The sequence below is a fragment of the Polypterus senegalus genome, chromosome 2 (assembly GCF_016835505.1).
Source record: "Polypterus senegalus isolate Bchr_013 chromosome 2, ASM1683550v1, whole genome shotgun sequence".
Classification (NCBI taxonomy): Eukaryota; Metazoa; Chordata; class Cladistia; order Polypteriformes; family Polypteridae; genus Polypterus; species Polypterus senegalus.
Window position 1 is genome coordinate 316,512,487 of NC_053155.1, and position 26,628 is coordinate 316,539,114.

Genomic DNA, 26,628 nt, shown 5'->3' on the forward strand with positions numbered 1-26,628 from the left:
GTCATGTGAATGCCTTTGGCAGACACACTTCCTGCACTCTCATCTCTTATACATTTTATCAGGACAATCATTTTTTTACGTTCTAGACACGTCAACGACTAAGCGAAGCAGAAAGAGCAGGGACAAACATTTGAAAAAAAATATTATTTATTAGAGATAAAGAAACTAAATTCACTCACGGGCAGTTATATGGTGCGTTGTCACGATGTAAGTCCAAACACGGAATCAAAATTCATTGCACTCTTGAAGAAAAGTTAAGTCCAAAAATTGTTTTTAACTGACGTTTTAACGTAAAAGTGAAAATAATGCATATGTAACAGTTCCCATGAAAATAACAATCTCTTTCAATTGTACAGTGGTGTGAAAAACTATTTGCCCCCTTCCTGATTTATTATTCTTTTGCATGTTTGTCACACAAAATGTTTCTGATCATCAAACACATTTAACCATTAGTCAAATATAACACAAGTAAACACAAAATGCAGTTTTAAATGATGGTTTTATTATTTAGGGAGGAAAAAAATCCAAACCTACAAGGCCCTGTGTGAAAAAGTAATTGCCCCCTGAACCTAATAACTGGTTGGGCCACCCTTAGCAGCAATAACTGCAATCAAGCGTTTGCGATAACTTGCAGTGAGTCTTTTACGGTGCTCTGGAGGAATTTTGGCCCACTCATCTTGCAGAATTGTTGTAATTCAGCTTTATTTGAGGGTTTTCTAGCATGAAGCGCCTTTTTAAGGTCATGCCATAGCATCTCAATTGGATTCAGGTCAGGACTTTGACTAGGCCACTCCAAAGTCTTCATTTTGTTTTTCTTCAGCCATTCAGAGGTGGATTTGCTGGTGTGTTTTAAGTCATTGTCCTGTTGCAGCACCCAAGATCGCTTCAGCTTGAGTTGACGAACAGATGGCCGGACATTCTACTTCAGGATTTTTTGGTAGACAGTAGAATTCATGGTTCCATCTATCACAGCAAGCCTTCCAGGTCCTGAAGCAGCAAAACAACCCCAGACCATCACACTACCACCACCATATTTTACTGTTGGTATGATGTTCTTTTTCTGAAATGCTGTGTTTCTTTTACGCCAGATGTAATGGGACATTTGCCTTCCAAAAAGTTAAACTTTTGTCTCATCAGTCCACAAGGTATTTTTCCAAAAGTCTTGGCAATCATTGAGATGTTTCTTAGCAAAATTGAGACGAGCCCTAATGTTCTTTTGCTTAACAGTGGTTTGCGTCTTGGAAATCTGCCATGCTGGCCGTTTTTGCCCAGTCTCTTTCTTATGGTGGAGTCGTGAACACTGACCTTAATTGAGGCAAGTGAGGCCTGCAGTTCTTTAGACGTTGTCCTGGGGTCTTTGTGACCTCTCGGATGAGTCGTCTCTGCGCTCTTGGGGTAATTTTGGTCGGCCGGCCACTCCTGGGAAGGTTCACCACTGTTCCATGTTTTTGCCATTTGTGGATAATGGCTCTCACTGTGGTTCGCTGGAGTCCCAAAGCTTTAGAGATGGCTTTCTAACCTTTATAACCAGACTGATAGATCTCAATGACTTCTGTTCTCATTTGTTCCTGAATTTCTTTGGATCTTGGCATGATGTCTAGCTTTTGAGGTGCTTTTGGTCTACTTCTCTGTGTCAGGCAGCTCCTATTGAAGTGATTTCTTGATTGAAACAGGTGTGGCAGTAATCAGGCCTGGGGGTGGCTACGGAAATTGAACTCAGGTGTGATACACCACAGTTAGGTGATTTTTGAACAAGGGGGCAATTACTTTTTCACAAAGGCCATGTAGGTTTGGATTTTTTTTCTCCCTAAATAATAAAAACCATCATTTAAAAACTGCATTTTGTGTTTACTTGTGTTATATTTGACTAATGGTTAAATGTTTTTGATGATCAGAAACATTTTGTGTGACAAACATGCAAAAGAATAAGAAATCAGGAAGGGGGCAAATAGTTTTTCACACCACTGTATATCCGGTTAACCAAACTCGGGGGTGGGCGAACAAAGCGAGCAGGGGACGGAGCCCCCTAATTATCCATCCATACATTCATCCATCCATTATCCATCCCGCTATATCCTAACTACAGGTCGATGGGGGTCTGCTGGAGCCAATCCCAGCCAACACAGGGCACAAGGCAGGAAACAAACCCCGGGCAGGGTGCCAACCCACCGCAGGGCACACACGCACACCAAGCACACACTAGGGACAATGTTAAGAATTGCCAATGCACCTAACCTGCATGTCTTTGGACTGTGGAAGGAAACTGGAGCTCCGGGAGGAAACCCACGCAGACACGGGGAGAACATCTCTTTAACTGTGAGGCAGCAGTGCTACCCACTGCACCACCGTGCCGCCCCTCTAGTTGTTAATAAAGTAAAGTAATAACTGACTCCTGGCTGGAGTAATTACAAATTGTCAAATGTTCCAACCGTCATGTCAGTTTACTTAGTCACCTGAAAGTCACACCATTGCATCTTTTGCCTAACTTGTCGATTTGTGCCAGGGGCATGAAATGACATTATTCTAAACAGGTGAGAATGAACGGACTCTCCGCACCTGGAGCACTTTGCACTTTGAGTGACTAAGCACTTCAAGCTGTATAGTTGTATGAGATTGTGCCCACTAAATGAATGTTGTTGTTGTTGGCACAGTCCACCACAGACCACCGCACCGGCGGGTATAGAAAGAGGGCCGCTTGCTTTGTGATGTATGATGAGAAGGCTCATGTTCTTTTCATAGCACAAGGTCACGCATCTTCAAGTGGTACACAATGTTTTGCATATTTCTTCCATTTCAAACCAGTTTTTCATTTTTAAACAAGCCGAACAAATCCCAATAGCTGGCTCAATGTGTAAATGTATACATGCCATATTGATAAAAAAAAGAATATTATTTTTTTATTTGCAAACAATACACTACTGTTATTCAATACATTTCTCGGATTTTTACTTGCATTATGAGATTTGCCATCTATTGTGGTCTTTTATAGCACACATATTGTTCAAAATGTCAAGTTCTAATTCACATTTATTAGCATGTCATGAAATGCCTTCTTGCATTCTAGTGACAGTAATGCAATACCAATAATAGACAATAAGTACAACATGATACACAGAATACAAAGCTCTTATATAAATATATATATAGTCGTGCAGTGGATTCAGGATGTCTTCAGACCCCTTCGCATTCTGAACACCTTATTGTCATTTACATTTAAATTGAAATAGATACATTTGGAAATGTTGCCCATCCATCTACTGTACACTCAGTAGGCCATAATGACATAGGGTGCATATTTTCAGAAAGGTTTGCAAATTTCATTCAAAATCAGTCTCCTTACTACGGATGGTGCCACACATGTGTGCATGGGAGGTGGCTGAAGGAACTCAAAGGAAGGCAATTCCACACCAGACCAGGGGGTGGCGAGGTGCACTGATCCTTTCTCTTTTTTCCACTGCAGACCCGTTACGGGAAATTCTGCCCGGCCTCCATGATGTCACTGAAAAGATAAATAAATCACCACTCTTTTGACAATGTGCATCTTAGCATTACCACGAGCATTACAACAGTACCTAGAAACGTAAATGATTCTATCATCCGAATGGCTGAGACACTTATAGAAAGTGATAAGTGTCTGTTAATTGAAATCTACGATCCTCTCCTGAGTTTTTTGAATGTTAAGGTCGATATTATGATGGCGGCACCACAGTATAAGATTTTCCACTTCTTGTTTGTATATGGACTCACCATTCTTTAAAATGAGGCCTCTTAGTGTGATGTCATCTTGTAGCAGTCTAAATCGCTATGATGAAGTGAGGTTAGATACGAATTGCATGTCAACCCCAAACTGCCTTTGGACTCCTTCCTGCAGCACAGACAGACTACACAACAACAACAACAACATTTATTTCTATAGCACATTTTCATACAAACAGTAGCTCAAAGTGCTTTACATATTAAAGAATAGAAAAATAAAAGACACAGTAAGAAAATAAAATAAATCAAGATTAAGTTCCTTCCATCCGTCCACTATCCAACCTGCTATATCCCAACTACAGGGTCACGGGGGTCAGTTGGCGCCAATCCCAGCCTACACAGGGCACAAGGCAGGAAATGAACCTCAGGCGGGGTGCCAGCCCACCACAGGGCACGCACACACACACATACACCAAGCACATACAGTGGTGTGAAAAACTATTTGCCCCCTTCCTGATTTCTTATTCTTTTGCATGTTTGTCACACAAAATGTTTCTGATCATCAAACACATTTAACCATTAGTCAAATATAACACAAGTAAACACAAAATGCAGTTTTTAAATGATGGTTTTTATTATTTAGGGAGAAAAAAAATCCAAACCTACAAGGCCCTGTGTGAAAAAGTAATTGCCCCCTAAACCTAATAACTGGTTGAGCCACCCTTAGCAGCAATAACTGCAATCAAGCGTTTGTGATAACTTGCAGTGAGTCTTTTACGGCGCTCTGGAGGAATTTTGGTCCACTCATCTTTGCAGAATTGTTGTAATTCAGCTTTATTTGAGGGTTTTCTAGCATGAAGCGCCTTTTTAAGGTCCTGCCATAGCATCTCAATTGGATTCAGGTCAGGACTTTGACTAGGCCACTCCAAAGTCTTCATTTTGTTTTTCTTCAGCCATTCAGAGGTGGATTTGCTGGTGTGTTTTGGGTCATTGTCCTGTTGCAGCACCCAAGATCGCTTCAGCTTGAGTTGACGAACAGATGGCGGACATTCTCCTTCAGGATTTTTTGGTAGACAGTAGAATTCATGGTTCCATCTATCACAGCAAGCCTTCCAGGTCCTGAAGCAGCAAAACAACCCCAGACCATCACACTACCACCACCATATTTTACTGTTGGTATGATGTTCTTTTACTGAAATGCTGTGTTCCTTTTACGCCAGATGTAACGGGACATTTGCATTCCAAAAAGTTCAACTTTTGTCTCATCAGTCCACAAGGTATTTTCTCAAAAGTCTTGGCAATCATTGAGATGTTTCTTAGCAAAATTGCGACGAGCCCTAATGTTCTTCTTGCTTAACAGTGGTTTGCGTCTTGGAAATCTGCCATGCTGGCCGTTTTTGCCCAGTCTCTTTCTTATGGAGGAGTCGTGAACACTGACCTTAATTGAGGCAAGTGAGGCCTGCAGTTCTTTAGACGTTGTCCTGGGGTCTTTTGTGACCTCTCGGATGAGTCGTCTCTGCGCTCTTGTGGTAATTTTGGTCGGCCAGCCACTCCTGGGAAGGTTCACCACTGTTCCATGTTTTTGCCATTTGTGGATAATGGCTCTCACTGTGGTTCGCTGGAGTCCCAAAGCTTTAGAAATGGCTTTATAACCTTTACCAGACTGATAGATCTCAATGACTTCTGTTCTCATTTGTTCCTGAATTTCTTTGGATCTTGGCATGATGTCTAGCTTTTGAGGTGCTTTTGGTCTACTTCTCTGTGTCAGGCAGCTCCCATTTAAGTGATTTCTTGATTGAAAAGGTGTGGCAGTAATCAGGAAATTGAACTCAGGTGTGATACACCACAGTTAGGTGATTTTATAACAAGGGGGCAATTACTTTTCACACAGGGCCATGTAGGTTTGGATTTTTTTTCTCCCTAAATAATAAAACCATCATTTAAAAACTGCATTTTGTGTTTACTTTGTGTTATATTTGACTAATGGTTAAATGTGTTTGATGATCAGAAACATTTTGTGTGACAAACATGCAAAAGAATAAGAAATCAGGAAGGGGGCCAATAGTTTTTCACACCACTGTACTAGGGCAGTGGTACTCAACCTGTGGGGCGGGCCCCCCTAGGAGGGCGCAAAGTAACAAAAAAGGGGGTGTGAAGATGTGAAAAACAAAAAACAAGAATCGAAAATATGAAAAATACATCTATTGAAACCAAAACAAATAAACTTAAACCACATTCTGATACTTGAGAATTAAATATAGACTTAGATAAATGGCGATAAAAGTTAAGTAGGTATAATAAAATATGCATCTATGGTATATCATTAATTAAAAAAGAACAAATTTGTATTAGTGGGCTCCTTTCAAAAAAACCTTAGGGGGGTGCGACTGTTATGAAAACTCGGGTTGCAAATTGTGGTATAGCGGGTCCACAGCTCACTGTGCAAAAGACATTCGTTTTAAATAAATGATCGCGACTTGGCGAGGGGACGTTGGGCCATAGTGGGCCGCGGGACGATCCGTAGGGTGGGCGTTTCTCGCCGAGTGCACAGGGGAGGAACTGCCCACATTCGTGATTGTCCCGTGGCTAATGCTGCAGCTGCTGTGGCCCTCATCCTTTAAAAAGAAGCGCAAGTCGGTTGTTGGGAGGATGAAAAAAAGAACGAGATAAGGAAAAGAAGACGGAGGTTGTAGGGAGCGAGTGAGGAAGCATGCGGTGCAGGAGAAACAGACACGCGGAGCGTGTGGTGAGCGCGCGATCGAGCGCTCGTGGGCAGCCGCGAGGAATCTGGGTGTTAGGCCGACACCCAGGCGTTTGAGTTGATGTTGCTCTCGCTGAGTGACCAGGTGAAAACAACGAGCCGCAGAAGGCCGCGGAAAGGCAGCAGAAGTCGGGAGGCTTGGTGGTGGAGTCCCCAATGTGTGCGTCGTGGTCATTGGTGGACATCAAGTCTCGGGGACTGGGATGAGAGCCAGACCGAAGCCAGGGATCGGGAGGTCTCCAGTCTCGTGGTTGTGTGAAATAAGGGCAGCTGCAGAGAGCGTCTCGCCTGTTGCGTGGGCCCGTATGGGAGAAGCAGGTGAGGCTCCAGTAACATAGAAGATGCACCGGGCTTGTTGTTGTTGGTTTTAAGAACTGCTTCCATGAGAAGATTTTAACCTCTGGTTTTTAAGGATTCTGATTTTTTTCTATTTGTTTGTTTTAACCTCCACATTTTCTTTTTATGGATTATTTATTTATTTAAAGAACTTTTGAACTGCACTATTTATTGGAACACTGTTTTGTTGACTATTTTAAATAAAAGCACTATTCACTTTTTGCACCTCCCCTTGCTCAGATGTTTATTGCCTCCACTGACTAGCTCACTCGGTTACGTTATCGACGGTGTTGGGTTCAAGGGTTCCCAAACAGCCATGGGAGCGTGGAGCCAGAACCTGCATCGTCACACAAATCCTTAAAGGTTGAGAAACGCTGCACTAGGGACAATTTTAGGATCTCCAATGCACCAAACCTGCATGTCTTTGGACTGTGGGAACAAAGCAGAGTACCCGGAGGAAACCCACGCAGACACGGGGAGAACATGCAAACTCCATGCAGGGAGGACCCGGGAAGCGAACCCAGGTCTCCTAACTGCGAGGCAGCCCCTGTGTCCACTGTACCACCGTGCCACACATCCATCCATCCATTTTCTAACCCGCTGAATCCGAATACAGGGTCACGGGGGTCTGCTGGAGCCAATCCCAGCCAACACAGGGCACAAGGCAGGAACCAATCCTGGGCAGGGTGCCAACCCACCGCAGGACACATACAAACTCCAAGCACACACTACGGCCAATTTAGAATCGCCAATCCACCTAACTGGCATGTCTTTGGACTGTGGGAGGAAATCCACGCAGACACAGGGAGAACATGCAAACTCAACGCAGGGAGGACCCGGGAAGCGAACCCGGGCCTCCTAACTGCGAAGCAGCAGCGCTACCACCGCACCACCGTGCCGCCCTGAAATAAATCAACAATATACAATTCATACAAACTCAAAAACCATATTCAGATCATATTCCGAACATATACAGTATACAAATAACATGAAAAATGATGAACCCAAAGTTCTATCCCAGAATTAAAGATTACTATTTGCTCACTCTGTCTCGATCCTCTTAAGTCCAGGGGTCCTCAATCTCAGTCCTGGAGGGCCGCAGTAGCTGCAGGTTTTTGTGCTCCTTAATTAGAAAGCAATTCTTGCCAATAATTTAATTTCATGGCTTGTTAGTGCTTTAACTCCTCTATGTCAGGTCATTCTCATATCCTAGATTTTCTTCCCCTCTCTAAGGATATCATCCAAATGATTTGAAGGCTAAAATGGAGGAGTAATTTTCAGTCCTTCACTTTTTTCTCTTCACTTTCCTTCGAAGTATTTAATTAAACCACACAGGGCATGATACATACACACAGATGTAAATGGTAGCAAGCTAAATGGAGAAATGCTGGGTTATTTTGTCATTTGCATGTTATTGCTAATTAGGAGCAATTAAAAACCAAGAATACGGCTGTTTAAGACTAAAATAAACAATAAGGGTTCATAATCTTATTGAGTGAGACAACTAAAGTGAAGCAGAAGCAATAAGTGCTTCTTATTAAGCAAAACCTGCAGCCACTGTGGCTCTCCAGGACTGTGATTGAGGACCCCTGCTCTTATCTGTCCCATCCACTTCTTTCGGTATACCGGGTGCTCATCAAGGTGGCCACCTCCAGACTCTCTTTTCTGGTTTTGAATGACCCACACCTGTAACCTTCGCATTGAAACTTGGGCCCTGTTATCTCCTTCCTCACCTGCCTTTTTGTGCTTTTTTTTTTTTTAACAGTACATCTGCGCCCATTCCTATGGCACGTTTCCTGGAAACAGATCCATACCTTATTGACATATACCCGATATCTCCATCTTAGGCCTTACACTTCTTTTTGTAGGTGCTCAGACAGAGACGGGGTTCTCATTTGGTAATAACACATCAGAGAGACAAAATAAATTAATTTTACGCGGCAGTGCTACAATATGCAACTGTAAGAAGTTTGATAGACAAATCTCCAGAGGTCCACTCATTGGTTTAAAGTGAGAAGAGCAGTAGGGAAAGGACACATCCGTGCGGCCCACCAGTACTTGGTGTTATTGGATCAGATGCCCAATCAAACCTGCACTGTTTCGTATCCGTAATAAAGTCTGAGATCCAATGGCAGGTTGATCTGAACGGGTTGATCAGGGTGAGTTTCGTATTGAGCTCTGGGATGATTTTATTGAAAGCAGAGCTAAAGTCCACAAACAAGATCCTCACATGTCGCCCCTGGCTTATCAAGGTGATGGTAAATCAAGTTCAGACCTAAATTCAAGGCATCATCCACAGACTGGTGGGCTCTGTATGCAAAATGAAATGGGTCCAGGAAGTCTGTAGCATTCTTGAAGTAATTCAGAACAAGACATTCAAATGTCTTCATGAGCACAGGAGTTAAAGCTACTGGTCTGTAGTCATTTAGGCCAATGACCTTTAAGTTCTCTGCTATTGTGTTCTAAAGCAGACATGGATGGTTCACAGATCATGATGATCAGTTAGTTTGAAGGTGAAATTCAAGTCCGGCATTTTCAATCAATGGGATGCCAATCAGGGGTGAGTGGGCACCCTGTGTTATTTAAAGAAATTATGTGAATTTCCCCTTGGGATTAATAAAATATCTATCTATCTATCTATCTATCTATCTATCTATCTATCTATCTATCTATCTATCTATCTATCTATCTATCTATCTATCTATCTATCTATCTATCTATCTATCTATCTATCTATTATATACTGCCTTTCATATCTATCTATCTATCTATCTATCTATCTATCTATCTATCTATCTATCTATCTATCTATCTATCTATCTATCTATCAGATCCAGAGACTGGTTGAAAATGTCTGCAAATACTGTAGACAACAGGGGCCTCATGTATAAACGGTGCGTACGCACAGAAATGTTGTGTAAGAACTTTTCCACGTTCAAATCGCGATGTATAAAACCTACACTTGGCGTAAAGCCACGCACTTTTCCACGGTACCTCATGCCTTGTCGTACGCAAGTTCTCCGCTCGGTTTTGCAGACTGGCGGCACCCAGCGTCAAAGCAGTGGTACTGTTCTTGTGTGATTACTCATTATTTTCATGACGCGGCTTTATAAATACACAGAAACTAACCGCATATTGTTTATTAGTGTAATGCATCTGATTGTAATTAACTCGTAACAATATAATGGTCCAGGGAACAGCCATAGTATTCCAAATACCATAACTGCTTTAGCGTTGTTACTCTCACTTCTCCTTCTTCTCCTTCTTCTCCTTCTTCTTTCAGCTCCTCCCGTTAGGAGTTGCCACAGCAGATCATCTTTTTCCATATTACTCTCACTGCACGACTCGGAGTATTTATATCACTGTATCTGAGTGTGAAACACAGCAGCAGCTGATCGGAAAGAGAATTATCGGTATACAGCTTTAAGGACACGCTGTCTCAGCCACTGCAAAATGTTTTAAAGCCTTTCCTGTACGGACCTCGCGGCTCAGAAACAATTTAATCCCAAGAACTTTAAATGTACTCAATCAATTGCTCCTTGTAGAACTGTTAGGACTTATAAGTACAATCACCTCACTGTAAACTTGCACTACAGTTATAATATCACACAACCTGAGCCACTTTATAAAGTGCGTATTTACATATTTTTAAGGTGAAATGCAGCAAAATATGTTTGTTAAATTATACAGATAAAACTTTAACTTCATTTAAATAATCTATATTCTTCACTGGGAGTGTCGTGAAGGATAGAATAATTAAACATGTACTACGAAGATATTTCAGTGTTCTCGTTTTGAAGAATCGGCGCTAAGCTTACAGATGGCTTAACGTCTATTACAGAGCTGATTGTGTGGCGATCCGTTACTTGGGGAAAGAAAAGCAATGACTCTTGGGGCGGCTACGCCAATATATATTGAATATAAAACAGAAAGAGAAAATAACAACACAGCTAAAAGCGCGACAAATTTCGACAAAAGATAAATGCTTGTCATGAGCACGAGGCTCATGAAACTCATGTTTAATAACGTGCTTTAGCTCCTATCATCATGAAAATGACATCACGTATACATCTCAGTATTTTAGTTATTCAGAGAGCTGTAATATCACGAATGTAATGGACTCTGTGTCCAGTTGGAGGAAAAGAGCCAGTTTAAGAAGCAAGTAGTGATTCACACACACAGAGCACATACGAGTAGAAGATCAAATACAAAACAAAGCATTTAACGTGCTACTTTAATTACGATGTGATTTGAGAAACTGGTTAATTAAACGATTTTAAGATGAAGTTTATAATGTTCTACTAAATGACAAAATAAACTACGTGATTAAAGTGGAAATGTCGAGATTGAAGTTGACATTTCGTGCTTTTTCCCCACCGTGTGCCTTTTTTCTCTGTACCCTAATAAACTTTCATATGACACTCAGACAGTGGGCTTACAACTCTTCTTTTCACGGCATCTTTGATATGTGACTTCTTTTTTATTTCCGGCTCTGTGCGATTTGTGAATGTGAGCTTTCAAGTTTCTCCAACACGCTATGTCACTCGATCAACTTCCTTTTGTTGATTATACCACGGTTTATTTGAACAAATAGTATGTTTTTCCTTTGCCTCCACTTGGTATTCGCTGAAATTCTTATATTTTCCCCGTGCTTTTCCCATTGTCTTTTCACAGAAGGCTGCGCTTAAGGGCGATTTATATTGATTTGCATATTCAAAGAGGCGTAATTCTGGGAGGAGTTGGGGCATTACATAATGCGCGTGCACGAGCGTTATTTTTTACGCTGGTCGGGATTTATTTAGCGGAAGAACGTGGAAGTTGGAGTATGCACAGATTCCTGCATCTGGATTTTTCTGTGCGTAAGCACATTTTGGCTTTTGTGCTTACGCCATGTTATAGTGCGAGTTCTATGCACAGCGTTATACATGAGGCCCCTGGTGTGCACAGTCCCTGAGGTGTGGAAGGGGAAATAAGGCCAAGGCCTGCAGCTTTTTTGACATTTTATTTTATGAAATATCTCCAGTCATCTTTAGCTATGATGGCAGAAGGGCGAAGCCAAGATGACGAGGTGGAGTGTAGAGTGGTAACATTGAGACCTTCATGTAAATGTGTGTCGTTGCAAACTGATCAGGCAGACCGGATTTAGCAGAATTGTTTGATGTTTGCTTCTTGAAGTTAGTGACCTGTTGAAGGCCTCTCCAGGCCGATGTGCTGTCACTTGCAGATGATTGTTCCTTCATCTTATCTTTTGACACCTTGGACCCCCTTTCTCCAAGATATACTTGGCTTTCCTGAATTGCACACCATTCCCAGATCTGAAAGCACAACTCTTTCTCCTGAGCTCTGGGCTGAACCGAGGCTTATCATTACTAAACTTCACAATTGGTCTTACTGGAATAAAAACATCTTACAAAAACTAATATATGAAGTTACAGCATACATCAGTGTGTCTGTGTATGTTGGAGATGGTAGCTTTGAAAGGCACAATATAATAGTTAGATAGATAGATAGATAGATAGATAGATAGATAGATAGATAGATAGATAGATAGATAGATAGATAGATAGATAGATAGATAGTCTGCATAAATATGACCTAAAACATCATCAGATTTTCACTCAAGTCCTAAAAGTAGATAAAGAGAAACCAGTTAAACAAATGAGACTAAAATATCATACTTGGTCATTTATTTATTGAGGAAAATAATTGAATATTACATATTTGTGAGTGTAAAAGTATGTGAACATCATGGATGATCAGTTAGTTTGAAGGTGAAATTCGAGTCAATGGGATGCCAATCAGGTGTGAGTGGGCACCCTGTGTTATTTCAAGAACAGGATCTATCAAAGTCTGCTCTTCACAACACATGTTTGTGGAAGTGTATCACGGCACGAACAAAGGAGATTTCTGAGGACCTCACAAAAAGCGTTGCTGATGCTCATCAGGCTGGAAAAGGTTACCAAACCATCTCTAAAGAGTTTTGACTCCACCAATCCACAGTCAGACAGATTGTGAACAAATGGAGGAAATTCAAGACCACTGTTACCCTCCCTAGGAGTGGTCGACCAACAAAGATCACTCCAAGAGCAAGGCACACGTGTAATAGTCGATGAGGTCACAGAGGACACCAGGGTAACTTCTAAGCAACTGAAGGACTCTCTCACATTGGCTAATGTTCATTTTCATGAGTCCACCATCAGGAGAACACTCAACAACAATGGTGTTCATGGCAGGATTGCAAGGAGAAAGCCACTGCTCTAAAAAAAAAACATTGCTGCTCGTCTGCAGTTTGCTAAAGATCACGTGGACAAACCAGAAGGCTATTGGAAGAATGTTTTGTGGACGGAGGAGACCAAAATAGAACATTTTGGTTTAAATGAAAAGCATTATGTTTGGAGAAAGGAAAACACTGCATTCCAGCCTAAGAACCTCATCCCATCTGTGACACATGCTGGTGGTAGTATTATGGTTTGGGCCTGTTTTGCTGGATCTGAGCCAGGACGGCTTGCCTGCATTGATGGAACAATGAATTCTTAATTATATCAGAGACTTCTAAAGAAATATGTCAGGATATCTGTCCATGAACTGAATCTCAAGAGAAGGTGGGTCATGCAGCAAGACAACGACCCTAAGCACACAAGTCGTCCTACCAAAGAATGGATAAAGAAGAATAAAGTCAATGTTTTGGAATGTCCAAGTCAAAGTCCTGACCTTAATCCAATCAAACATTTTGTGGAAGGACCTGAAGTGAGCAGTTCATGTGAGGAAACCCACCAACATCTCAGAGTTGAAGCTGTTCTGTACGGAGGAATGGGCTCAAAGTCCTCCAAGCCGGTGTGCAGGAATGAGCAGAAGTTACCGGAAACGTTTAGTTGCAGTTATTGGGGGTCACAGCAGATACTGAAAGTAAAGGTTCACATACTTTTGTCCCTCACAAATATGTAATATTCGATCATTTTCCTTAATAAATAAACTGGTTTAACTGGTTTTTCTTTATCTACTTTTAGAACTTGAGTGAAAATCTGATGATGTTTTATGTTTTATGTCATATTTATGCAGAAATATAGAAAACTAGCCAAACCGCGACATACCATACGCTGCATAATCAGGCTGGTTTTTTTATAATTTTTAAGCACAGGGAGAAAATTAACATTTGAAAAATCAGTAATGTAATAAATCAGCAAGAAAAGCAACATTGTAACAATGCACAGAATGAAGCAACACACAATCGTCCGTGTGGCGCTCAGGTGCGGAGGGTGCAATGGGAAGAGAGGAGAAGGACGTCCACTCACTCCCTCCATCATGCTAGTCTGCTGATTTCTCGTCCAGTATGCTCTGCCTGCTCATGTGCCCACCTTCAACTCGTCACTCGAGTCGTTGTCGTCTTTGCACAGTCCAGATGCACCTGTGACTCACGTAGACTTTTCATTGCTCTGTGCGGTTTTGGCTGCCTTTCTATATATACGTGTAATCCACCAAGAGACCCGACCACGGTGGGGGGGGTTTGTGTACAGTGCAGGAATATCTAAGAAGACGCATGTTTGTCGCGGATGCGAATTGCTGTATGTAGCGTGTAAAACAGTTTGCTATGCTGCACGCAATCGTGCGTCGTAACCAAAAACTCTTTTTTTAAAGACTGCTCACTTCATTGTGTTTTAACCTCAGTTGTAAAGGAAAGTTTTAAGGATCCCATGGGATACCCCTCGCAAACCGTTTTACACGCTGCATATGAAATATGACTCTATGAACAGTCAACGTGGGTCGGAGCTGCATGTGACCTCTACGACAGACAAATATAAACGATGCCGGTTTTTCTGTGTCATCGCGTCCGAGTTGGTGGGTGTGGCTCTGTGAGTAGTCGTTGTATCCAATGGTCTTGGAGTTGGTGGGCGTGGCTCCTTCCTACGTGAGCCATAGGTGTCTCACTTGTCGGCGGCTCACTGAATCCACGCCTCTTCCGGTGTGCTTTCCATGGTTGTCTTGCCTTAGTGAATTATATATATAGATAGATAGATAGATAGATAGATAGATAGATAGATAGATAGATAGATAGATAGATAGATAGATAGATAGATAGATAGATAGATAGATAGAGAGGCACTATATGATAGATAGATAGATAGATAGATAGATAGATAGATAGATAGATAGATAGATAGATAGATAGATAGATAGATAGATAGATAGATAGATAAATCCATATCCACAAGCTAAAGTCTACAAACAATGGCTAATCAAGGTGATGGTAAATAAAGTTCAAATTTAAATTCAAGGCATCGTCCACAGACTGGTGGGCTCCGTATATCAACTAAAATGGGTCCAGGAAGTCTTCTGTAACCTTCTTGAGGTAAATCAGAATAAGACATTCAAAGGTCTTCATGAGCACAGAGGTTAAAGCTACTGGTCTGTAGTCATTCAGTCCTTTGATTTCTCTGTTACTGGGTTCTAAAGCAGGCAGGGATGGTGCACAGATCCAGAAATTGGTTGAAAACGTCTGCAAATACTGTAGACAACTGGTGTGCACAGTCCCTGAGTTGTGGAAGGGGAAACAAGGTCGTGGTCTACAGATTTTTTAAACATTTTACTTTATGAAATACCTCCAGACATCTTTAGCTTTGATGGCAGTAGTGTGAGGCCAAGATGAAGGGGTGGAGTGTAGAGTAGAACAAGGGGGCCCTTCATGTAGATTTGTGTCTTTGCAAACTGATTAGGCAGACTGCGATCAGCAGAATTGTTTGACATTTGCTTCTTGTAGTTAGTGAGCTCTTGAAGGCCTATCAAGACTGTTTCGCCATCATTTGCAGATGATTGTTCATTCAGTTTATCTTTTGACACATTGCACTCCTTTCTTCAAGATATACGTACTTGGCTATGCTATCTGAAAGCACAGCTCTTTATCCTAAGCTCTGGGCTGAACTGAGGCTTATCATTGCTAAACTTCACAACTGGTTTCATCAGAGTGCAAACATCTTCACGAAAACTAATATATGAAGCTACAACATCAGTGTGTCCATGTAGGTTGGAGGTGGCAGTTTTGAAGGCTCTTCAGTCTGTTGATTGCAGGTTGAGATCTCTCCCCCTTTTTCCTAATAAGAACAAACGAGCAGTGGGTAGGCGTTAGCACCTTACAGGCTGATTTCCACATGTCAGTATCACAGCAGTGTGCAGAAGCTGAATATTCATGAGAACATCCTTACACCTCGCTCAGCGTGATCCTTCACTTTCAAGCCTTTATGAAGATAAAAACACAATCTCAGGGACTAAACAGCATATCATCCTTCACAACTGGACGTGCAGTCAGGGAGCCCTCATATCCTCCACGTCCTGTCAGGAACAGATGTAGGAGAACCTGGAGGCCCTGACACCGATGAAGAGACACGGGAGCTAAACTGTCACATCCGCATTATTCTCTGTGCATGAACTTTACATTTGTTGACACGCTGCTACAACCAGAGTTTATTTTTCTAATTTGGAGGCAAGCAGGGAGATTTGCAACTCATTAGTAACCTCTTAGCACAATGCCACATGAGATCAACCACAACATGACTGTGTCAAGGAATTTAAAACAATTTGTAACAGTACCAATCCATCATCCCTATTCATTAGGGCTTTGTTTCACATCTCTTACTGGGGTAACAAATTCAAAGTTCAAAATTTAAAACCTGCCCTTTTTGTCAATTTTCCTTCCTGCAATGACAAGAAGAAGTAAACACGTGACAAAGCTTATCCTTCTGAAGATTAGTGGTTGTAAATAGCTACTCCATAACTAATAATAAATAGATTATGTAATACAACGTTTTATATATATAAAAACATTTATGTAGACATACTGAACTGTACAGTTCTATTTGTAAGAGGGGTGTTCCAATAAAATGTACAAATCAAGGTGGCTGGTGACATTTCCTTAAAACTAAAAGAACAGGACAGAACATAAAACTCTATAAATCAGTTTAACTTTTTCCTATTGTCACACGTGTGTGCCAGTGCATCACCATCCTGGTTCATCTTGTGTATGAAATCCCAGCACAGGAGGAGAGGGGGCGCTGTCACAAACTGTTTCACCTCTTTGTATTCCAGGAGCAAGGAGGAGACACAAAATGAGGAGCAATTGACCCCGCCCCTTTCAATCAGAGGAGTATAAAAGCGAGACGCCCACAAAGGGGTGGCATCTCATTCTGGAACCACCCACTCCTGGAAGAAAGAGCTCCAAACCAGACCTGATTTGATATGGATTCCTTGCCTTTGGCATTTAAGTTCAACTGTTAATAAAGGGGGTGTTCCAAAATTTCTCCTGTCCAGTTGTTGTACCTTACAAAACCTCATATGTAGAAATATAGATAGATAGATAGATAGATAGATAGATAGATAGATAGATAGATAGATAGATAGATAGATAGATAGATAGATAGATAGATAGATAGATAGATAGATAGATAGATAGATGTGAAAGGCACTATATAATAGATAAATAGATAGATAGATAGATAGATAGATAGATAGATAGATAGATAGATAGATAGATAGATAGATAGATAGATAGATAGATAGATAGATAGATAGATAGATAGATAGATAGATAGATAGATAGATAGATGTGAAAGGCACTATATGATAGATAGATAGAAGTAAAAGGCACTATATCATAGATAGATAGATAGATAGATAGATAGATGTGAAAGGCACTATATAATAGATAGATAGATAGATAGATAGATAGATAGATAGATAGATATTAAAGGCACTATATAATAGATAGATAGATAGATAGATAGATAGATAGATAGATAGATAGATAGATAGATAGATAGATAGATAGATGTGAAAGGCACTATATAATATATAAATAGAAGTAAAAGGCACTATATCATAGATAGATAGATAGATAGATAGATAGATAGATAGATAGATAGATAGATAGATAGATAGATAGATAGATAATCAATGTAGACCTCAGCATTATTATTTGCAGTGGAACATTTTTGACATGTGTTTTTTAGTGGATGTAGTAATAAAATGCATTGCATTTGTCACTCCAACAGATGGTGCATCAATTAAAGGTCATTTGGCATGAGATTTGTGATAGCAGTGATGCATCATCTGATGGATTACAGATTCTTAGCAGAGCTGGATGGACACACAGACACTTACTTGTCTTTTGATTATGGTGGACTTGAGGACATGTATCTTTTTACTGAAGTTAACAACAGCAATAACTGTACTCAGTCACACATAAGATTTACAAAAAAAGAAGACAATAAAAAAGTATAAAGGACAGATCATAGTTATATTATATTATATTATATTATATTATATTATATTATATTATATTATATTATATTATATTATATTATATTATATTATATTATAGATCATAGTTGATGCATTTCCTGATTCCGCCATGGTTTCTCTGTTTTATCACTCATACCATTTGGACAAGAATTTAGTTTTTTTCAAAAGCTGAAACAGAATTCTCAGTTCCAATGTCTGTGTGATTAACCCAGTTAAAAGCTCAGGCACTTGCTGTTAAAAAGCTCGAATGTGAAATGACTAATTGGATGAAAAGCACATTTGAGACGACTGGCTGTGTATATTGTTTTTATTGGAGGATTAAAAAAAGAAACAGCAATGAAGAAACACATTTGGAAAGATAAAAAAAGCTAAACCAATATAGCAGCTAGCAACATTTCAATTGAGCATTACAGATATTTCTCCAGAATGTATTTCGGTCTCTGGAGTCTTTCTAAGTGAGATAATGAAATCTTAATAACAAGATCTATTTTCAGCGAGCTCTCCAAATTCATGCTAATGAATTATGACTGCATACCTAATAGGAAAGCATCCTCCCTTTAGAAAATGTATTAAATTGGTGTGACAAGCCACTTTGTGGTGACAATCCTGACTCACTCTCTTAGACATACTGTTCATGATTAAAATTGTGACTATTTTAATCAGATGAAAATAGCCATGATTTCCATGAGAAGGGTAAATGAAGTCTATGGCAGAAATGAAAATTTTTTTTTCACAAAACACATTTTTATAGCACCTTTCTTTAACTCAATACACACCACAATCGTTTTATCATTTGCAGAATTATCTAAAAAATTCTAACTACTTCAATACATGTTTGCACTACATATATTATCATACACTCACCGACCACTTTATTAGGGTACACCTTGCTAGTCCCGGGGTTGGACCCCCTTTTGCCTTCAGAACTGCCATAATTCTTCATGGCGTAGATTCAACAAGGTGCTGGAAACTTTCCTCAGGGATTTTGATCCACATTGACATGATACCATCACACAGTTGCTGCAGATTTGTTGGCCTCACAGCCATGATGTGAATCTCCCATTTTACCACAACCCAAAGGTGGTCTACTGGATTGAGATCTGGTAACTGTGGAGGCCATGTCAGTCCAGTGAATTCATCGTCATGTTCAAGAAACCAGTTGGAGATGATCTGAGCTTTGTGACATGATGCATTATCCTGCTGGAAGGAGTCATCAGAAGATGGCACTCATATAAGTGTTTACATGGTCAGTAACAATACTCAGGTGAGCTGTGGCATTTAAACGATGCTCAATTGGTACTAAGGGGCCCAAAGTGTGCCAAGAAAATATGAACCACACCATAACACCACCACAAGCCTGAACTGTTGAAACAAGGCAGGATGGATCCCTGCTTTCATGTCATTGATGCCAAATTCTGATTGTATGTCTCAGAAGAAATCGAGACTTGCCAGACCAGGTAATGTTCTTCCAATGATCAGTTGTCCAGTTTTGGTGATCCCGTGTGAATTTTGGCCTCAGTTTCCTGCTCATAGCTGACCCGAGTGAAACCTGTTGTGGTCTCCTGCTACTGTAGCCCTCCATTTGCTTCACGTTTCGACATGTAGTGCATTCAGAGATGCTCTTCTGCATTCTTTGGTGGCAACGAGTGCTTATTTGAGCTACTGTTACATTTCTATCAGCTCAAACCAGTCTGGCCATTCTCCTCTGACCTTTGGCATTAACAAGGAATCTTCACCCAGAGAACTGCTGCTCCCTAGATAGGATTTCATAACGCACCTTACTACAGGGAACACAACCCAAGAGTTTAACAACACATTCTTCTTCTTCGTCTTCTTTTCCCATTTCTACGTGGGGTCAATGTCCTTGACCGACATTTTCCAGCTCGGTCCTGCACATCCTCCTCAGTCAGCTGCTTTTCCTTCAGATCTTCAGACCTCCACTTTGGCCTCCCTCACTTTCTCTACCCCTGCACTTCCATTTCCATCACTCTTTTGCCCAAATATCCAGACATACTTTCCTGTCCTTCCTTAGATTTCTCTCCCACTTTTTTTTTTTTGTACCTCTGATGGCCTCATTTCTTATTCTGTCCCTTGGGGAATTGCTCGTTTATCCCATGACTCAACACATTATGATATTATTTATCTGGACTTTCAGAAAGCATTTGATAAAGTGCCACATGAGAGGGTGGGCATCAAATTAAAAGAAGTGGCAGTTCAGGGTGATGTTTTTAGAGGGGTGCAGAATTGGCTCAGACACAGGAAGAAGAGGGTGATGGTGTGAGCGATCTCTTCAAAACTGGCCGATGTTAAGAGTGGTGACCAGTAGGGGCCGTGCTGGGGCCGCTGCTACTTTTAATATATCTACAGTATAAATGATTTAGATAGGAATATAAAGAACAAGCTGGTTAAGTTTGCAGATGATACCGAGATGGTGGATTAGCAGATAATTTGGAATCCGTTATATCATCACAGAAGGACTTGGACAGCAGACAGGCTTGGGCAGATTTGCGGCAGATGAAATTTAATGTCAGTAAATGTAAAGAATTACACATAGGAAGTAAAAATGTGAGGTCTGAGTACACAATGGGCTGTCAGAAAATCGAGAGTCCTCCTTATGAGAAGGAGTTAGGAGTCATAGTGGACTCTAAGCTATCGACTTCCTGACAGTGTTCAGAAGCCATTAAGAAGGCTACCAGACTGTCAGGTTATATAGCGCCTTGATGTGTGGAGTACAAATCACAGGAGGTTCTGCTCAAGTCTTTCTAACACACTGGTGAGGCTTCATCTGGAGTTCTGTGTGCAGTTTGGGTCTCCAGGCCACAAAAAGGACATAACACCACTAGAAAGGGTCCAGAGAAGAGCAACTAGGCTGATTCAGGTCTACAGGAGATGAGGCTTCCTCTAACTAGCATCTTCTCTGTTATTCCAACACTGCCTTAAACCTGAGTTCTCACTCCTTCTTGCATATCCTGGACAATCCTCACCTACTTTCTCTCTCATGCACCTCCCGACCTTTTGACGTGGCCCTCTATGTGAATAATACATTAAAAACCAGCCCTTTTAAGCAGTAACACCCATTGACAATGCTAGTAATGTCTTGGCTCTATTTCTAAAACAATTTAGTGGCATCTCGATAAAAAAAAAAAAAAAGTATCAAAACAAGGTTATTTTAAACTGACCCAAAACTTTGGAAGAGGATGTAAATTGACATTGACTGAGGTTTTTGCGGTTTCTGCAAACACTTACTGATCTCATTCATAATCCAATGAGCACAGACCCCTGGTGGCACAACCGCCACTGGAGTTTCAGACCATCTCATTGGCTGGCACCTCTGACAGCTGGCATACCTTCCTTCCTCTATCTGGCTCTAGCACTTGGCTCTTCCATTCTCTGTCTTCACGCCATAATTGGCTAGAGGGTAGCAGGAAAGGAAATCCTGGCCAACTGATTGGCTGGCTGGTTGACACACATTTTAAGCAACAGAACATCTCACTAATTGACAGCTTTCATGTTCCAGTTTAGCAGTACATCTAAGGAAATGGCAAAAATCGATGAAGATTCTGAGTGGGGGAATAAAATCTGGTAACACTATCTATCTATCTATCTATCTATCTATCTATCTATCTATCTATCTATCTATCTATCTATCTATCTATCTATCTATCTATCTATCTATCTATCTATCTATCATATAGTGCCTTTCAAATATGCCTATGTATCTATCTATCTATCTATCTATCTATCTATCTATCTATCTATCTATTTATAGCGATTTGAGTACTGAGAAAAAAACTATATACTGTAAAAGAAAGAATTATTACTAAAACGAAAGAAAGAAAGAAAGAAAGAAAGAAAGAAAGAAAGAAAGAAAGAAAGAAAGAAAGAAAGAAAGAAAGAATCTCTGTTGCAGTTGCAGAACCTTATTAACCCAGATCTGCTCTACAGAGGAGAGGAATGAAGGTCAGTAGGACCACCACAACAGAATACATGTGTGTGAATGAGAGGGAGGTCAGTGGAATGGTGAGGATGAGGGGAGTAGAGCTGGCGAAGGTGGAGGAGTTTAAATACTTGGGATCAACAGTACAGAGTGATGGGGATTGTGGAAGAGAAGTGAAGAAGAGAGTGCAGGCAGGGTGGAGTGGGTGGAGAAGAGTGTCAGGAGTGATTTATGAAAGACAGGTATCAGCAAGAGTGAAAGGGAAGATCTACAAGATGGTAGTAAGACCAGCTGTGTTATATGGGCTGGAGATGGTGGCACAGGAGACAGAGCTGGAGGTGGCAGAGTTAGAGATGATAAGATTGGCATTGGGTGTGACGAAGATGGACAGGATTAGAAATGAGGACATTAAAGGGTCAGCTCAGGCTGCGAGACAAAGTCAAAGAGACAAGATGGTGTTGGTTTGGACATGTGCAGAGGAGAGATGAGGGGTATATTGGGAGAAGGGTGCTAAGGATAGAGCTGCCAGGGAAGAGGAGAAGAGGAAGACCTAAGAGAAGGTTTGTGGATGTGATGAGAGAGGACATGAAGGTGATGAGTGTGACAGAGCAAGATGACGACAGAAAGATATGGAAGAAGATGGTCCGCTGTGGTAACCCCTAATAGGAGCAGCCAAAAGAAGAACAAGTAGTTGCAGAATGTTATTATATTCCTTCAGGGTCTCCAGCATCCTTCCCCAGTTGCCAGTTAAGTGCTCAGGCTGACTGGCAGCTGTGTCTGAGAGGACCTACCTGAATGCATAAATGTGTCCAGTGGTGAGCTGGCACCCCCTGCAGGTCTTCTCATTACTGGTTGGCTCGGCACAAACTCCTGGTGACCTTGACCATGCGCCAGCAGAGTTTGTACAATGGATTGATTGGGTACATTTCTTTATTGGACTAAATGAAACATTGAGATGAATAGACCAAGTGGCAACATCAAATGTTAATCTATTTTATTCAAATGTAATCCCTAATTTATGCAATCAATGCACACTACCCTGTCATTATTGAATTAGAGAGCTGAAAGTCCCCACGCCTTTCTAGCGCATTCTGTTCAATATAATGCCTTGCAGTGAGATCATTTCCTCGCTTGCTGAATTGTGTACCAAGATAAGAAACCCTGGAATGAATAATGAACTCGAGGGTTTCCTTTTCAAGGAAACAGGACACAATAATGCAGCCTAGTAAATAATGGCCCGGACTGGAATATTATCTTACACCTGTGGAACAAAGCAAAATGTTTGGAAAGGTCAAAGCTTTTAAATATGCATTTCCTCGTCTACATTTCTGTTTAAATGAAATGGCAAATGTTACAGTTTGTTGTTCAGCAGGTATGAAATTCTGATCTGCTTTGTAGATTAGTGTCGTATACACACCTAAGTGTGCAAAGTAACAATAATGAAATGTAGCGGGCCACATAGGGGGTTTTATTTGAATGTATGTCCTGTTGAGTGATTGTTAAATGTGAATAACACTGGTTACGCGCATTCCTGTTTGTAAATTGGGATCAGTGCCTTTAAACAGGTCTGCACCGATGCGGAGGGGCTTGTGGGATTTGTAGTTTGTGGTTTGTATGCACTGCAGTGACGTGCGTTGAGGCTCATGGCTGGTGACTCCTTCAGAGTCAGATTTACAAAGATACAGTCATATGAAAAAGTTGGGGAACCCCTCTTAATTTTTTGCATTTTTGTTTCTCATTGGCTGAGCTTTCAAAGTAGCAACTTCCTTTTAATATCTGACATGCATTATGGCGACAGTAGGATTTCAGCAGTGACATTAAATTTATTGGATTAACAGAAAATATGCAATATGCATCATAACAAAATTAGACAGGTGCATAAATGTGGGCACCCCAACAGAGATATGACATCAATACTTAGTTGAGCCTCCTTTTGCTCTTTTGAGCCTCCAGACGCTGTCCTCCTATAGCCTGTGATGAGTGTCTGGACTCTGGATGGAGGTATTTCTGACCATTCTTCATACAAAATCTCTCCAGTTCAGTTCAATTTGATGGACAGCCTGCTTCAAATCATCCCATAGGTTGTCGATGATATTCAAGTCAGGGGACTGTGACGGCCATTCCAGAACATTGTACTTCTCCCTCTGCATGAATGTCTTTGTAGATTTCCAACTGTGTTTTAGGTCATTGTCTTGTTGGAATGTCCAACCCCTGCTTAAGTAACTTCAACTTTGTGACTGATGCTTGAACATTATCCTGAAGGATTTGTTGATATTGTGTTGAATTCATCCGACCCTCGACTTTAACAAGGGCCCCAGTCCTCCACCTCCACCAAATTTGACAGGAGGTAGCAGGTGTTTCTCTTGGAATGCGGTGTTCTTCTTCCGCCATGCAAAGTGCTTTTTGTTCTGACCAAATAACTCCATTTGTGTCTCGTCAGTCCAAAGCACTTTGTTCCAAAATGAATCTGACTTGTCTAAATGAGCATTGGCATACAACAATCGACTCTGTTTGTGACGTGAGTGCAGACAGGGCTTCTTTCTCATCACCCTGCCATACAGATGTTCTTTGTGCAAATTGTGCTGAATTGTAGAACGATGTACAGATACACCATCTGCAGCGAGATGTTCTTGCAGGTCTTTGGAGGTGATCTGTGGGTTGTCTGTCACCATTCTCACAATCCTGCCTCTTCATATGCCGCTCTTGTATTTTTCTTGGCCTTTCAGACCTGAGTTGGTTTAACAGCAACTGTGCCTGTGGCCTTCCATTTGCTGATTCCATTCCTTACAGTTGACACTGACAGTTTAAACCTCTGAGATGGCTTATTGTAGCCTTCCCCTAAACCTGGAGACTCAACAATCTTTGTTTTCAGATCTTTGGAGAGTTGCTTTGAGGATCCCATGCTGTCTGTCGCTCTTCAGAGGAGAGTCAAAGGGAAGGAAGCACAACTTGTAATTGACCACCTTAAATACCTTTGACCACTCATGATTGGACACTCCTGTCTATGAAGTTCAAGGCTTAACGAGCTCATCATACCAAGTGATCAGCATTGAGCAGTGACAGGCATTCAAATCAGCACAATGACAAGGGGACCCACATTTGTGCACAGCCAGTTTTTCACCTTTGATTTAATTTTATACAACTAAATACTGCGTCTCTAAAAATCTTTGTTCAGAAAACACCGCAGTACTCCTAGGAAATGAAGGACACACCACTGTGATCTTTATTGTTGAAAGGAGAGTCAATTATTATGCAGGCTGAGAGGGGTTCACAAACTTTTTCATATGACTGTATGAACCCCAAAGAGTCGCTTATTCACTAATCAATTGGCACATTGACTACTGGTCAACTGCTCATCAGGCCATCCACATCTGATTACACAGTCAGAATTGAACGATTTGGTCAGAGATTTGGGTCTGTCAAAAGCAAAATCCGAGCTGCCGGGTTCGAGACTGCAGGAATTGTGTTTGCTGTCACCAGGTATGAACACGTCTGTGTTTCGAGGCCGATATCATGATATAGCCAAATTTTTTGCACAAGTCAACAGTCTCTGTTTCTGTTGTGACATTGAAGGATTGTTCTTGGCCATGGGTTGTGATCACAACCCGGAAGAGTGGCATCTCTTCATTGATTCATCAATGTTAAGCCTGAAAGCTGTTCTGCTACACAATGGCAACATTTATCCTTCAGTACCTGTTGGCTATGCAGCACACATGAAAGAAACATGAGAATATGGAACTGTTGATGAAGAACGTCCAGTATAGCAGGAACAACTGGAATATCTGCGGAGATCTCAAAGTCATTGCTCTGTTACTAGTACTGCAGCTCGGCTATACTGAGCAAGTACTGTTGTTTCATCGGTAAATGGGACAGTCGTGCCAAAAAGTCACACTATTCTCGACAGAGCTGGCCAGTCCATACAAAGTTAGAACATTAGAACATTAGAACATTAGAACAATCTAGACGAGAACAGGCCATTCAGCCCAACAAAGCTCGCCAGTCCTATCCACTTGTTTCCTCCAAGAAAACATCAAGTCGAGTTTTGAAAGTCCCTAACGTCTTAATGTCTACCACATTCCAGCTAAAGATATTTTTGCCTCCTCTTCACATAAAACTGGGAATCATGAAGAATTTCATGAAAGCACTGAACAAGGAAGGCATTGGTTTTCGTTATTCAATACAGATGTTCCCAAGAATAACTGACGCCAAGATCAAAGAGGGCATTTTTGTTGGCCCCCAGATCTGACATGTTATGAGTGACAAGCAGTTTGAAGATCTATTAGTTGGGCAGGAACAAATTGCCTGGAAAGCCCTTTAAAGACGTTACTGACAATTTTCTGGGCAATTACAGAGCCCCAGACTCCATTCAGTTGGTAGGAAAACTTCTCAAAGCATGAAAGACAATGACGTGCAACATATCACTCAGGATTCATTTCCTCCACTCACACTTGGACTTCTTCCCCGCAAATGTCCGTGCTGTCAGTGATGAACACGGTGAAAGGTTTCAACAGGACATTGCTACGATGGAGAGACGATACCAGGGCAACTGGAATCTGTCAGTGCTGGCTGACTACTGTTGGACACTGCAACGTGATGCACCAGACATTGA